Genomic DNA, 14,799 nt, shown 5'->3' with positions numbered 1-14,799 from the left:
CTGACTTCAACTTCTGTGAATCTTCTGTAAATCTTCTGTGCTGTTAATCATTTTACTGTTAATCAAAAAAACTTTTGAGTAGGTCTGCTTCTCCTACAGCTGCCAACATTCCCAGTTAGAAAAAGGGTGAAAATAAGGTCATGTGCTTGTGGCCCCAGGCCCCCAAAACATTACATCTGCCCCTAGTAATAATAATGAGAGCTCAGTGTGAGCGGTTTGATGAGACATGGAGTGATGCATCCTGTTGTTTCTAAATAATTCATCCAAAGTCTGATTAAACCTGAAACTAAAACAAAGTAGTCTGTAGATGTCTAAAGAAAGCATTTTCCGCCTCTGAATATTTATCTGTTTCAGACACTTTAATGCTGCGAGGAGAAGCTGCGCTCTGTTTGTCTCTCTCACTGTGCTGCTGTCGACCATCAGCTGTTTGATCCGCGATAGTGAAACGCTGTGGAAGCACATACGACTCAGTTGTCAAACACTCAGCTTCTAGAGTCAAAGTCGTTCACTGTATTTGGTTTGTCGCGGCGCAAATTTTTATTATCATTGGCTGTTCATGTTGTCTGTCTAAACATGGCTGGAATGCATTCTATCAACAGTCTATTGACTACGTCTCACATTTCAATCAAAGAAAATTTTTGTATTTTTTTTATTATTGATATAATTATCATTTTATCGCCCAGCCCTATATAGAACACAATCATACAACACATTTCTGCACCACAGAGACTCATGTTTTAAGTTAAACAGTAATGCTCAAGTATTTGTTGGTACAGTAAAAATAAAATTAAAAAAAAGGTAAGGCTAATTATCTTCCATAACTTTTGATTGTTGTTTTGAAAAAGCAAATCTGTTTGTTTTTTTTTTTTGGTCTTGCGGGAGATTTGGAAATTATGGCTTTATTAAGATTATGACTTAACAATAGAATAGAATATAGAATAGAAATACTTAATTAATCCCGTGAGGGAAATAATTTTGTTGCAACAGCAAAGAAGACAGCAGTGACTGAATGAAATACTGTTAAAAAGGGCAAAATAATGCAAATATATATATATATATATATATATATATATATATATATATATATATATATGTGTGTGTGTGTGTGTGTGTGTGTGTGTGTGTGTGTGTGTATATATATATATACACACACACAAGGCACTTAACATAGAATAAAAATAGGTAGAATAGAATAAAGCAAAATAACAACAATAATTTAATGATTTAATTTAATTTAATTTAATTTAATAATAATAGTATGTACAGTATGTACAGAGAACAAACAGACAAACAAACAAAAGACCTAAAAGATTAAAAAGAGCAATAAAAAAGAAAAAAAGGTTCACCTGTCACACAGAGAGGAGCTGTTAAACAATCTTATTGCAAATGGGAGGAATGATTGTTTGAACAAACAACAACAAATTGATTAATAGAAGTTTATTTTGTAGCCTCTCATAATGAACGATTCTGCTTCTGTTTCGGTTCCACGTAGGCTCCCCTTTTCCACTAACTGACAAAAATCTGTGCTTTCTGTTACCTGTTTCACTTTCAACATAAGACCTGCCTGTAGAGGTGTGTTCCCACATTCCCTCTTTGTACATACCAGGCCATATCCTTTGTTCCTGTTAGCTCACCAGAGTTAAAATGTGGATTTCTGTTAACAATTCTGAGCCTCTGTTACCTGTCTGCCTGTTACCTGCAACATTCTTTATTTTATTTCAGTCAGTTTTTTAAGTTCACAACTTCATCTCAGTTATTTTTTTGTAGTCTAGTACTTTATTTCTTTATTTTTGATTAGATAAAATGTTTTATCAAACCTAGTGTCTTTTTTATGCTGATCTTAAGAGGGTTATATGTCTCGATTATTGCAATTATTTTGTGTTCAACAACAAAAGACAATCTCCTTCTTTAGTTCAGTTTCTAATGTCTTGGTTAATATAAAAGTCAAACTGTCATACTGTTTTTGTCTTTTAATATTTTATCATATTTATTAAAATGTTTGGTTGGTGGTGATTCTTTATTGCAAAAAAACACCTTGTTTCAAAAATATGGCTTCACTCCGCTTCCCATCAGCTGATTTCATGAATGCTGAACCTGCAGGCAGACTCTGTGTCATCGCTGAGCTCACTTAGATAATAATGAGCCTGACTGAATATTCACAGCTGCAGTTTGTAGGTGTGAGCAGCAGGAGGCGGTGCAGACAGCGGAGTACACAGACGGCTGCTAAAAACCATTATGTAACGTCTCTGTCTTCTCAGTCGTCTCCCTGCTCCTCTTTATCTTCTCATCGACTTATCCTCCGTTCAGCCTCCCTGCGCTCCTCTCTCTCTCTTTCTCTCCCTCACTCTATTTTCTTCTAAAGTGACTCGCTCTTTTTCTCCTTCATCTCACTATTTACGCCTGTTTCAACCTGCAATACCAACATATAATTATAAAATAACGGGAAGACATTCAACTCTTGGCTCTTTGTCTGACTGACACACACACACACACACATACACACACACGCTCCAGACAGTCATTAGACAACTGTCCGACCTTCGCTGCTCCACATAGCCCACAGGAGACACACCACACGCACACACAGCCATCCTAAACACACTCTCTCTCTCTCTTGTCACCTGAGGCGATACAGAAGTCTCTCTCTGAATAATGTGATCTCTCTTCAGGCACGCTTGATTTAACTCCATTCTGCGGAATGTTTTTTTCTTCCTCTTGCAAAGACCTGAGCTAGATCCGCCCACTTTCACTCCTTCTCATGAATTCAACGTTTCAAAACACTGGAGTAATTCCACAAAAGATTCCAGCATCCTCCAATCCTGCAGACCAACAGACACCAAATATCATCTGGAAGGTCATGTGGCTCTGTGGCGTGATGAACAGTGCACTGGACCTTGAGACAAACACAGGATAAGTGATTCAAAGGTCATGGGTTTGAGTCGCAGTAGTGTCAGTCGTTAATGGTTTACAGCATCAGCTGGGTCCTTTTTACTCTGGAAGGTTCCTAAGTGAGTTAGATGACCAGGAAGTATCAGCTGTTTGAATCCTAATTTTAAGGAAAGTTGCTGCGATGCATCATTTATAACAGATGTTGTGATAATGTTACACTTTACTTTTGTGACTGGGAGCCAATATTACTTTTAATTTAAGTCTAACCTTGCTACTGATGTGATATTTTTTACAGGGTTGCCCTTGTTCAGCCTTTATAAGGTATACTCAACCACAGGGTGAGTACGCATGGAGCGAAGTAGGCCTAATAAAGATAAAAACACTAATAGTAATAAAAATAATCATAATTTATAGCACACTTTTTAAGAGCCACATTACAAAGTGCTTTAAGAGGGCAGCAAATCAAGTTTAAAAAAAAAAAAAGAAAATTGGTGCTCAAGAACCAATCCAGTGAGAATGTTCCTTCAGTGGACCATCATCTAATCATAGTTTCATCACAGCTGACCAGCGTCAATAATATCTGCTGGTGCGTCATTATTGAGCCGAGGAGAAATGCAGTCGGGTTCTCTTAACACAACAATCGTCTTTTCCTACATCCAGATGAATTCTCCTTCACAGCTCTCCTTGACCTCATCATGTTTTATCTTGAGGTAAAGGAAAAGTGGTTAGTAAAAGGAAATTATTTGTTTTTTATGACTGTAGCCTGAATCTCAATCATGCAGATCCCAATCATCTAACTGATGAATATGTTTGTAATGGTCATTTGACAATCGCTGACAAAGATCCCTCTTAGATGGCAACATTGCACAATCAAAACTGCTGGTTGCATTTTGTGCAGATGTTTTGTACTCTTCCTAAAGTTTTTTAATTTAATTGGCTTACATTGTGATACCTTTCTACAATTCTTAGCACCTGTTTGTTGGAAGCAAGACACTTCTTTTGCCAACATTTTCATGTAGTCACATGGTCTACACTTCAAAGGCTAACATTCTATAATGACCGACTCTGGTGGGACTCGAACCCACAACCTTTGAATCACTTCTCCAATGTTTAACTAGAAGTCCAACGCGCTGTCCATTGCGCCACAGAGCCTCACTGATCTGATGTAGAGATGCTATGATACTGTGGTTGTTTTACAGCTTTTAAGGTTTTGCTTCAGACTTTCAAATGTTCCACACCAAATCAAAATTGTTGTCTTATGTATTTGAATTTTTAAAGAAAATTGTAAGTTTGCAAACCCAGACAAACCACCATATCAGCTGCAGGAACATGTGGTTCTGTGGTGCAATGAACAGTTACTTCTAAAACACAGAAGTGATTAAAAGGTTGTGGGTTGGAGTCCCTCCAGATTTGTACCTTAACCCTTTGAAACCTGAGCAAAGTGGTTTGACTTCTTTCAAAAACATGGGTGGAATGCAATGGGCGACTTAGCAAGACATGACCAAAAAATGTGCCTTAACTAATAAATTGCATATATATATATGTATATTGCTGTGTGTCAGGCAGCTTTTTAGGCACAAAACAGCAACTTGTGTTTGTGTTTTGTGGCGACTTTTCGCTTTTTTTTCCTGCAGGGACAGTGCCCCCTAAACTGGCTATATTATAATAAAACACAATCTTTTCCTAACCATAACCAACCAAGTGGTTTTTGTGCCTAAACCTTAAACGTCCACAGTATTGTTTAAAGATTAACTTTTAAAGTTTCCACTTCATAATGTGACAATGTAACAGTCAGTGGTTTGTGGAAATGTGCGAAGTTTTTCACACCTGTTAATCTAGAAATGTGACACTGGTGGGACTCAAACCCACAACCTTTAAATCACTTGTCCTGTGATTAAAAGTCTAATTTGTTGTCCATTGCACCACAGAGCCACATATAGCAAGGTTATCTGTAATGCATAACTAAATATTGCCAAAAAACAAGCATATCAGGGTTTTGGTAAGAAACGCTGAGCATAGAAATAACTCACAGCCACCAGATTGATGCTGGTTCCAAACGTACTGACTGTTTGATAAAACTGATAGTTTTATTTTAAAAAAATCTTATCTTATATTAATTAATAGAAGTTTATTTGGTAGCATTTCACAGTCAATCCTAGTGATTTAGTCTCAGTTTCGTGTAGGCTCTCCTTTCCACTAACTGACAAAGATAAGTGTTTTTTTGTTGCCTGTTTCACACGTAAGAGTTTACCTGCTCAGAGAAAGTATGAGAAAAATGTCAGCTGTAATCAACAAGGACAAAAAAAAACAGAACATCTGATCCTTTTCCATTTCTCTCTTCGGTGTGTCAGAGAAAAGCACCTAATGTTCATACTCGCTGCCATTAAAAAGGTCGAGACTGGCAGCAGTAAAGGTTGGGAGATGCATTCAGAAACACACACAAACAAACACACACACAAACAAAAGAAAGGCTGGAGGGAGGAGAGTTTGAGTTCAGTTAGGGTGTGTGTGCATGTGTGTGTGTGTGTGTGTGTGAGAGATAGTGTTTCTTTAAAGAAAGAAGTGGGCGTGGCATAAAGATGGTAAGGGGCACTACCGGCTGATTGGTCAATTTGGGGGTAAATACAGCACTCTGATTGGCTATTTTGTGTCACAATAGGAGCTGAGATTGGCTGACAGATGGACAATAGCCATGTCATTGGTCAGTTCAGAGAACAAAAGACTGCTTGGGCATTGAGGCAGAAAGGTGAGGGGGTCATTGTGTATGTGTGTATGTGAGTGTGTGTGTGTGTGTGTGTGTGTGTGTGTGTGCAGGCCATTGTGTTGAATGCAGGGCAATATTTTTTGGCAGCATGTTGGGGAAAATTGATATTGAATATCTAAGTATACTGAAAGAAAACAATTAAAAACTCCGATTTTGTATTTTCATGACCTGGTTACTTTTATATATTTGCTGGTTGTACTCCCCTTTTTTCTTGTTTCCTTAGAAAACAGCTGATAACAAAACTGATCAATTACTACTTGTCAACTGTTTGTGTTATTGTAGAATGACTATAGTTCTAATCTCTGAAACTAAATGTTACAATCAATAACAACTGCGTCCATGTTACCCATTGTTACTGCATCATCATCATAATGTCACAAAAGACTTGACAAGTTGAAATTTCTTAGTCTGACTGTAAAGTAAACACGATTCACCACCTTGCAAAAACCACCCTGAAAACTAGGCAGTTAACCCTGAAACTGTACAAATTAAAATTTCGCATATAAAATATGTCTCATGGGAACACGGCAATTTTGAAAAAAAACTACCTTTATTGCAAAAAAGTTTTTATGCTCGAACAAGGTGGTATTTCAGGCCATTCAAAAAAGCCATACTTCGCAAACCTGCAATGGAAACTTTTTTTGGCTTTTCTAGGTCATATGATGCTATGGCTAAGTGCTTGTCAGTAGGAACTGGCTCCCTCGTGATGCAGCAGGAGCTACAAGAGGTGTTTTTGCGTCACATAACTCTTCAAAAAATGAGCGGATCATCCGATCATTGTTTTAAATCCACAATTCCTCTGTGAAATCATGGACCATTACCTCCTCATACGTGGATGCTCCCACGTATAAGGGGCTTGCCTATTCATTATCGCTCTGTAACATGCCTACATGGCCTTGGATTGGAAATAATGACGGCTAGCGTGGTGGCTGCAATAGACATTAACCTGCTAATGTTTTCAACATCCATCGCCATTGTTAATGGAATGTTATCACCAGAGAAGGAGTCTCAGAACATCACTCACTGGAAAGGCAATCATTTCGTTATTGTTTTTTACTGACATTTAAAAGATATCGCTTTAGTATTATGCAAATCTGTAAAGGAAACCCACCTAGTGAAACGGTTTCAGGTTTTTATCACCATAGGCTGTTTTTATAAATAAAGAAAGAAATAGAAATGGATGTTGCTTCTGTGACTTTACCCACTGACTTGTGGACAGTTTTGAATCCTGCAGTTAAAAATTTTTTGCCATTGCCATTTGGACATTTTTGGAGCCAGATCAACCTGAGGTTAATATATCTGAATGAATCTGAACAGTTGACTTATATAAAAATCCAACCTTTTAGATGCTGAAACAAAAACACCCAAGTTTACATATGAAGGTTTTGATTTGATTTAGAACCTCTGTTTGTCCTGAAACAATTTCAGGCATTTTGTGTGAACCACACAAGTATCTATGTCCAGGGAAATCATAGTTCAGAGGCATTTTATCTTCCATGCTAAAGTTTTAAAGACCAACTCCGAGGGGCCTCAAACCCAAAATCTTTACATCACATCCCCTGTGTTTGTCTAGAAGTACAATGTGCTGTCCACTGCACCACATAAGCTGACACAATGTTATGGCTGTTCTGCATGCTTGAAGTGTTCTCTGAAAATCAAAACACATAAGATACGAGCCATGATCCAGGACCTAGATAGTCCAATTTGATTCAGTGTAAAACCTTTGAATGTCTCAACCAATATGTAAGGTCTGTATTGATTTGACAATCAACCATCTATAGCAGAGGTCAAATAATGATCTAATGAGATGGTAAACCTGTAAGTATTAACTCTGATCAGATTCAAACTCACAACCCTGTACTTCTAACTTCTATAACTTCTCCAGTACCTGTCTAGGCATCCAAAGTGCTTTCCATTGCAGCAGAGAGCCATCATTTCCTGAAGCTGTCTCTGTTGCTCAACAGGCTTGATGCTGTTTTTGAAAATTCAAACAAACACGAAAAGAGCCATGGCCCAGGATCTGGATACTCCATTTTGACTCTGTATGGAAACTTTGAAAGTCTCAAGCAAACCTTTAAAATGCTGTAAAACCACCACAGTACTATGCCTTCGCTACATCAAGTCTACCCAGAGAAACCATCACATTAGCATGTGGCTCTGTGGCACAATGGAAAGCCCATTGGACTTCTAGGCAAACACTGGCAAATTGATTCTAAGGTTGTGGGTTCCAGTCCCATCAGTGTCAACCTTTATAGATTTAGACTAATAAGACAACTTGATTTTAAAGTTAATGCAAACAATCAGTTAAAAAGAACTCGAGACTCAGCTACAGCCTGTAACAGGTAATGTGCATTCAGTAGTCATAAAGTCCTTCAGGCTGTTTCTAAAATCTCCCATGTTTAACATGACTCTGTAGTGATACCAAGACAAGGGAGCAAAAACTTTAAAAGCACTTTCACCAAGGACAGCGAGGGTTTGGGTAATGACGTACATCAGTTGAGACATGACCGGAGGTTGCAGATTAGGAGTCAGTAGAGAACATAAATAAAAAATTAGTTCATACAATTCGGCCTTTTTCCAAACCACCACAATGTGATGATGTCGCCACATCAGATCTGCCAAACAGAACCAAAAATCACATCAGCATGAACTGTGTGGCTCTGTGGCGCAATGGACAGCGCATTGGACTTCTAGTTGAATATAGGAGAAGGGATTCAAAGGTTGTGGGTTCGAGTCCCACCAGAGTCGACCTTTAAAGGTTTGGAACACTTCAGAGTGCTATCAGCTCCAGACTCAGGGGCCATTTACATGGCAACAGTTCTTGCATGAAACATTAAACATTTCTTGCAGTTTGGCTTTTCGTTCATACGACAACAGAATTTTTGGGGCCTGAAAATGCTAATTTTTGAAACCTGGTTCCAGAGTGTACTCTTTTGAAAACGCCACCCCTTCACGGTGTAAACTGGCAACATGCGGATCCTGTGAGAATAGTGCTGCCACGGCTGCACTTCACACATGTGCATGGTGTTCTTCTATGGTGTGTCATTACAAAGTTACACTGCCAGCTCCTGGCCTGGCATGCATACTACAGTGTTTGATTTTTTTTGCGCATCCATGTACACAAGAATCATTCTCACTATATTATCATATGAACGCAGGAAAGAAGTTTCTGTTTTCAGTAGGGTCGCTCTCACTTAAACATAGCCTAAGACTGCAGCCTGCTTTGCAACTGCCGGCTGCAGATCTCTTGCTCAAGACTAATCTCAAAACCCATTAGGCACTCTATACACCTTATAATTTCTCTAGTCTGCTTGCAAACAAAAAAACATTAGATCAGCATGTGGTGGTGTGTGGTGCAACAGACAGCACACTGGCCTTCTAGACAAATGAAGGAGAAGCGATTCAAAGGTTGTAGGCTCAAATTCCACCAGAGTGGGGCATTATGGGTTTATAAAGGTGTACTATCTGTTAGTAAATAAAGGGTTTTTAGATAGTAGAGTGAGGTAAGCATGAAAAATTTGAAACCTGGATGGATGTCAGTTTTCTTTTGCTGTTTTCAGGCACTTTTCACAAGCTATTAAACCCTTTGAATCCTGGGCAAATTGGTTTGACTTCTTTCTAAAACTTGAGTAAAGAAACGTCCCACTAATTGCAAGAAATTAGTGAAAGGTGATAAGATTTTTAGAGGATTATTAGAGAATTATCCAAAAAATAGGCAAAAATGTTCAGAAAACTACATTTTTATTTGGCATTTGGGCAATGGGCAATTTGGGACGTGTCAAACCAATTTTCTCAGGTTTCAATTGGTTAATTTACCACAAAATCACAATGTTTATCAATTAAAATAAAAGTAGAAAAAAATAATGTTTTGTTGGTGTGTCCGTGAGACATTACAGACAGGCAGGAGAACAGGTAAACAGTAGACAGCAGCAGGATCAGAGGTCTTTCAAAACTTTTCAGTGGTTTCTTCTCTTTATATATCTCTTGCTTTTTCAGTATCTCTGTCAAACTTGGTGCAGATGTATTTGGATTGGTGGACGACAGCACATTAACGATAGCAGGTCATTACATCTTTGTGGTTAAGTAGCTGAAATCATTCATCAATCATCATAGGAGCCGGAGGCAATAAAATCCTTGTTGTCTACTGCAGTTATTTGACCCAGGTTTTAATGCCAATCATATGCATTCTCATTGCATTAAAAAGCCAGATGTTAGTGGGTTTTTTGTGTGGTGGGAATGAGGTTAAAGATGCAAGAAGAGGAGGCGAGAAAATGAATTGAGGATGCAGAAATTGGAAAATGAAGAAAGGCTCTTGTCTCCACCTGTTGAGTTTGTTGTGTTAAGTTTACAAGTCACTGTGTCTCTTTCATGGAAACTATGTATATATATATATATATATATATATATATATATATGTATATATCTTTCACAAACTATGACGAAAATTATTCGTCAACGACCCTTTTTTTCCATGACCGAAATGAGACGATGTTTAGCTAGAAAATAGGCCTCGGTAGTAAAACTATGATGTTTGATTTTCGTTGACGATTGGACATTCAAAATGAGAGAGAGGAGAACAGAGAGAAGAACACAGTGGCCAACAACAGTTGGTGTGCAATAACTTTCTAATGCCGCCTGAGCAGCAGAATGAGACCGCAGCACCGACTGGCTGTAAACTGAACTGTAGTTCAAATTATCAGCCATGTGTCTGACTCTGGATGGCAGAACTGCTGATGGATTTGTGGAGTTTGTTAGTGGCAGTGGTGACCATTATCAGCTAATGTTAGCTCCGCTTGTAAGCCAGTGAAGGACAGCAGAGCGAGCAGCCACCAGCACCATGCTCTCTTTACATCTGTTCCCCGCAGGACTGCACTCAGATCCAGACTGTCTAGAGAAGGTTTATGGTTTGATGCTGTTTGACAGGCAGGTGAGAGCCTTGGTTATCTGACAGGAGCTTGGCTCTATGGAAACAGTCTGAAGACAGCGCAGTTTTTACTGACAGCTGAAAGTTTAGACTGAAACACCAACTCTGTGAGAGGACCTGAGTTTCAACCTCCAGACGAACATGTTGTCGATTCAGAAAGAATTCAGGCTGAAATTAAGTTATTTTTCTGCTTGGCACAGTGAGATCAACAAGTTAGACAATGAACCTGGGTACAAATGTCAGCTGTCTCAAATTAGGTATTTGTGGTGTTTGAGAACCATAAATAAAATAAAATATATAATATAAATATTCCAAATAAAATTTTAGACATATTTTTTCCAAAATCATCTCTAAATATTTTTGTTATACAACCTGTCACCTTCATTCTAATTTCTGGGACCTGTATTAGCCTAATTGGATTAGTTTAAGTAAACAAAACCAAAAACATCTTGACTAAAATGTCATTAATTTTCATCGACTAAAAAGTTTTGAGTTTTCGTTGACTAAAACCAGACTACAACTATGAAGGATAAAAATGAGAATATGTGAATAAATGTGAATAAAACTAAAAGGCATTTTCGTCACAGGACTAAGACTAAATCTTAAATTGCTGTTAAAATTAACACTGCACTGCAACACAGAGCCGAACATGTATTACAACTAACATGATAAAATGATGTCACCCCAACAATTTTATAGAAATTATACATTTTTACATTTGTATAAATCCATTTCAAATGAATTCCAGTGGGAAAAAAAGAAGCTGCACAACATTTATAATGACTGACGACACACACACACACACACACACACACACACACGGTTGAAAACATGCTGTTCACACACATGCAAAAACACATATATGCACACACTAGCACGTATAAAACACACACACCTGAGAACAGCTGACAGACACAACAAATCAATGCCTGGTTTTTATATGTGTGTGTGTGTGTGTGTGTGTGTGTGTGTGTGTTTTACACGTGGCACATCTGCATATATGCAAATGAGTTCACACACGCTCTGCCGTAGATTGGTGCAGTGACATTAACGCTATGCAATTATGTAAATGAGGCCTGATGTTGTAGGACAGTTACGTAAGCATCGTATTTCAAAAAGAGGTTTAGCAGGAAATTACATAAGACGCTCGTTCTGAGGCTATTTACAGCCACAACGAACGGAGCTCTGCCGACACAATCACACCAAGACAATGTGCTGTATTTATGGCTACGAGCGCAGATGGAATTTAGCAGCGAGCATCAGCTGAGGAGCTGGTCAGTTTAGGTTGGTGGCTGCTGAGCTCATCACTTTTGGCATTTGGAGGTCTGTTTTTAAGACTTCAGAGCCACCGGTGGTTACTGAAATCACACGTGATGATCCAAAATGCATGTCAGTTAAATCTGGTGTGGCTGCTTGCCACAGTTGGTATCGGTCACCAGACAAAGGACAAAGGGCGAAGGTATCAAGGATGGGACACTTGGCTCAGCTGTTTACACAAACATCTTGCCAAGAGCAGCTTTGAGTGTCCACTGAGCTGAGTAAACGAGGGCGTCATGACCCCCGTCTGTCTGCCCTCACACTGTGTCTGCCTCACTTTCAGCTGCTGATGATAATATTCATGAATCTCAAAGGATCCTCCTTCATCTGTTTGATGCGCTCCTTTCAAATTCTGTTTCTGATTTAGCAGCTAATACAGTCTAATTAGAAGGAGTGCCACTGTGACATTTACATTTAAGTAGCAAGAGAAAATGTGCGCGTTACAACTGTAACGCTTTATTTTGAGGTGACTTTCCACTACTAATTTCTTTTTTTTTGTTAAAACCAATGTCAAACCTTGTTCACACTTGTTCACAGTTTAAACTTGGTGAGAATCTACACCAAACCCTGTCAAAGAGTCTACAATGATCCACAGGTGAGCGCTTGTTTGTTGGTTCGCAGTAGATACAAAGCTCAGATAGAAAGCTTGTTTGCTCTGCACTTGGCCAAAGTTTCAGCTGTGCAGGAGGGATATGTTCCTGTTGATTCCACTCAGCTTGATGTTGGTAACCACAGCTAGATGTTTGCATACCAGGGCTCATTACCTTCCCACGGGTTTTGTTTGCCACTGCATGAAACAGCAGGCCTCCTAAGATGGTGCATGCGGTGTTTTCAACGGTTGATTAGCCTCTCTCGGGTCTAAGTAGCTAAAGAGCTAAGTAGGCATACTCCCGATGTGATGCTCTCTTTGCCCTCTCAGTAGCTTAATTCAGCGGATTGGGTTTAAGCAGTTATGGAGCTAAATAGAAGCAGTTCTGCAATTGGGAGGAGATGCTCTGGAGTCATTGTGGAGCTGCAGAGGATTAGCTAGTGGCAGGCCGATGACAGATGCATTGCTTGGGTTTCGGCTGAGTTGTTTACCATGGTTCACTGAACTAAGACCACCCAGCTCTTCAAGCCCCACCCTCATTTTGAAAGACTTCTCCAAATCTGTGGCCAAGACAAATCATTATATCAGCCGTTGCAACATAAGGTTCTGGAGTGCAACGTACACGTTTGCGAGACAGACACAGGAGAAGAGACCCAAAGGATGTGGGTTTAAGTCCCACCAGAGTTGTACCTTAATTCTTGTCTCTGTGAGACTCAGTTTAATCTCCAGGGTCCTGATAGCTCAACTGGTAGAGAAAGAGCTTTACTGTCTGAAGGTTGTGGGTCTAAAGCCCAGTTATGCTTTCAGAACTCTTCTGTTCTCTTCTTCTCAAAGGAACATTTCATCAAGATATGTCTTATTTTGAAAGGTCTGTTTCATGAAGACACTCACAGCTGATTAAAGATTATACTTTTAAAACATCCTATCTTCTTAAATGTATGCATTTTTTTTGTAACATTATTAAAAACATATGGTTATAATTATTATATAATTATACTTATAGTTTGGACATTTATCCCTAGAATCTTTAAATTGTGCTCTTTAAAAGAAACAACTTGTTTTCAGGTAATTTTCCTATCAACTTTACTAATTTCTTGCAAATTGCAGGATAATTCTTTGCAATGGGTAACTAAACAAGACATGGCCAAAACATAAAAAATAAAAAAAGGAAAAGAAAAAATGACAAGAAAATTATCTAAAATAAGAGAAATCCTAAAACAAAAATAATAATAATAACATATATTCATACATTTTTTTTTATGTAACATTACTTAAACAATATTACATGAGAGGGAGTGATGTGCTCATAACATATCATCATGGCTGTGATTCGGTCGTAGGCACGAGGCCGCAATCACAGCCATCTCTACTACAAAGGAGTTATGCATCAGTTGCCAGAGGAGAGTGTTTGCACTGTACGTTTCTGCAAACAAAGGATACATTACTTTTTCAAGCTTTATATGTATCATATTAACATTGCTAAGGTAATATAGTATGAATGTGGGTGTGTCAGCAGCATATTCCCTCTTGAACATTTGGATCATTGATTCCAGGATGTTTCTGTTACACTACGATGACACCACAGCAGCAGAGTGACAGTGGGAAGGTTCACATGTTGTATTGTCCACAAACCACAGAAACCACAGAAAGAGAAACAGCTGTTGAAGCCACGCCAAGTCTCTCCTAATCACAGCTTCAGTGACACGATCTATTTGTATTAATAAGATCAAACCTGCTGAAACTAAGGTGTAATTTTAGATGGTGACCTTTTGCAGGAGGAGTCCAGCCATGTTTCCAGCTTCCATTTCCATGCTGATCTGAAGAAGGCTGTATGTCTCAGTTACTGCGATTCTTCGCATTTATGGTTCACTATAAGGAAATCCTCATGTCTTAAGTACAAAAACATAACAGATATTTTAGGTAGTTGTGTTTGGGTTAGGTCTAACCTGTATCATCTGCTTTGCTGGTTTATTTCATTCTTAACTCTCTATTTTATACGTCATGACACAATCCCTGCTGGAGATGCAGTGATGTCTTGGTAAAAAAAAACCCAAAACAACTGCTTTTCGTGGCACAATCTCTGCTGGAAACGTAGTGACTGGTCAATAACAAAACACCCATGTTTAGTGCCTAAAAAGCTGCTGGAAGTCACAGCCACTGGTTTTAACTTTTGTGCTTACCTGTACCTTTTTATCTATTTTCTTTTATTATATTAATAATATTTTCATTATATTGATTTTTCACTTTTGATTGTGATTGCCTGCCTCATAAGCACCTTATAATTTTGTAATAAGATTGTTATTATTATTATTATTA

General features: G+C 38.5%; 2 non-coding genes across 2 annotated transcripts; one reads left to right on the top strand and one right to left on the bottom strand.

Moving 5' to 3' along the window:
• Positions 1-3,949: 3,949 nt before the first annotated feature.
• Positions 3,950-4,041, bottom strand: trnar-ucu (transfer RNA arginine (anticodon UCU)). Its single transcript is given in 2 exon segments — positions 3,950-3,985; positions 4,005-4,041. It is a non-coding gene; the product is annotated as a tRNA-Arg (tRNA).
• A 4,268-nt stretch (positions 4,042-8,309) lies between these two features.
• Positions 8,310-8,401, top strand: trnar-ucu (transfer RNA arginine (anticodon UCU)). The gene is given in 2 exon segments: positions 8,310-8,346; positions 8,366-8,401. It is a non-coding gene; the product is annotated as a tRNA-Arg (tRNA).
• The last annotated feature ends 6,398 nt before the right edge of the window (positions 8,402-14,799 follow it).

The sequence above is a fragment of the Plectropomus leopardus genome, chromosome 6, assembly GCF_026936395.1.
Source record: "Plectropomus leopardus strain MGB_pleo_1.0 chromosome 6, ASM2693639v1, whole genome shotgun sequence".
Taxonomy (NCBI): Eukaryota; Metazoa; Chordata; class Actinopteri; order Perciformes; family Serranidae; genus Plectropomus; species Plectropomus leopardus.
The sequence above is the reverse complement of the archived record's forward strand: the minus strand, read 5'-3'. Positions and strand labels throughout refer to the sequence as shown.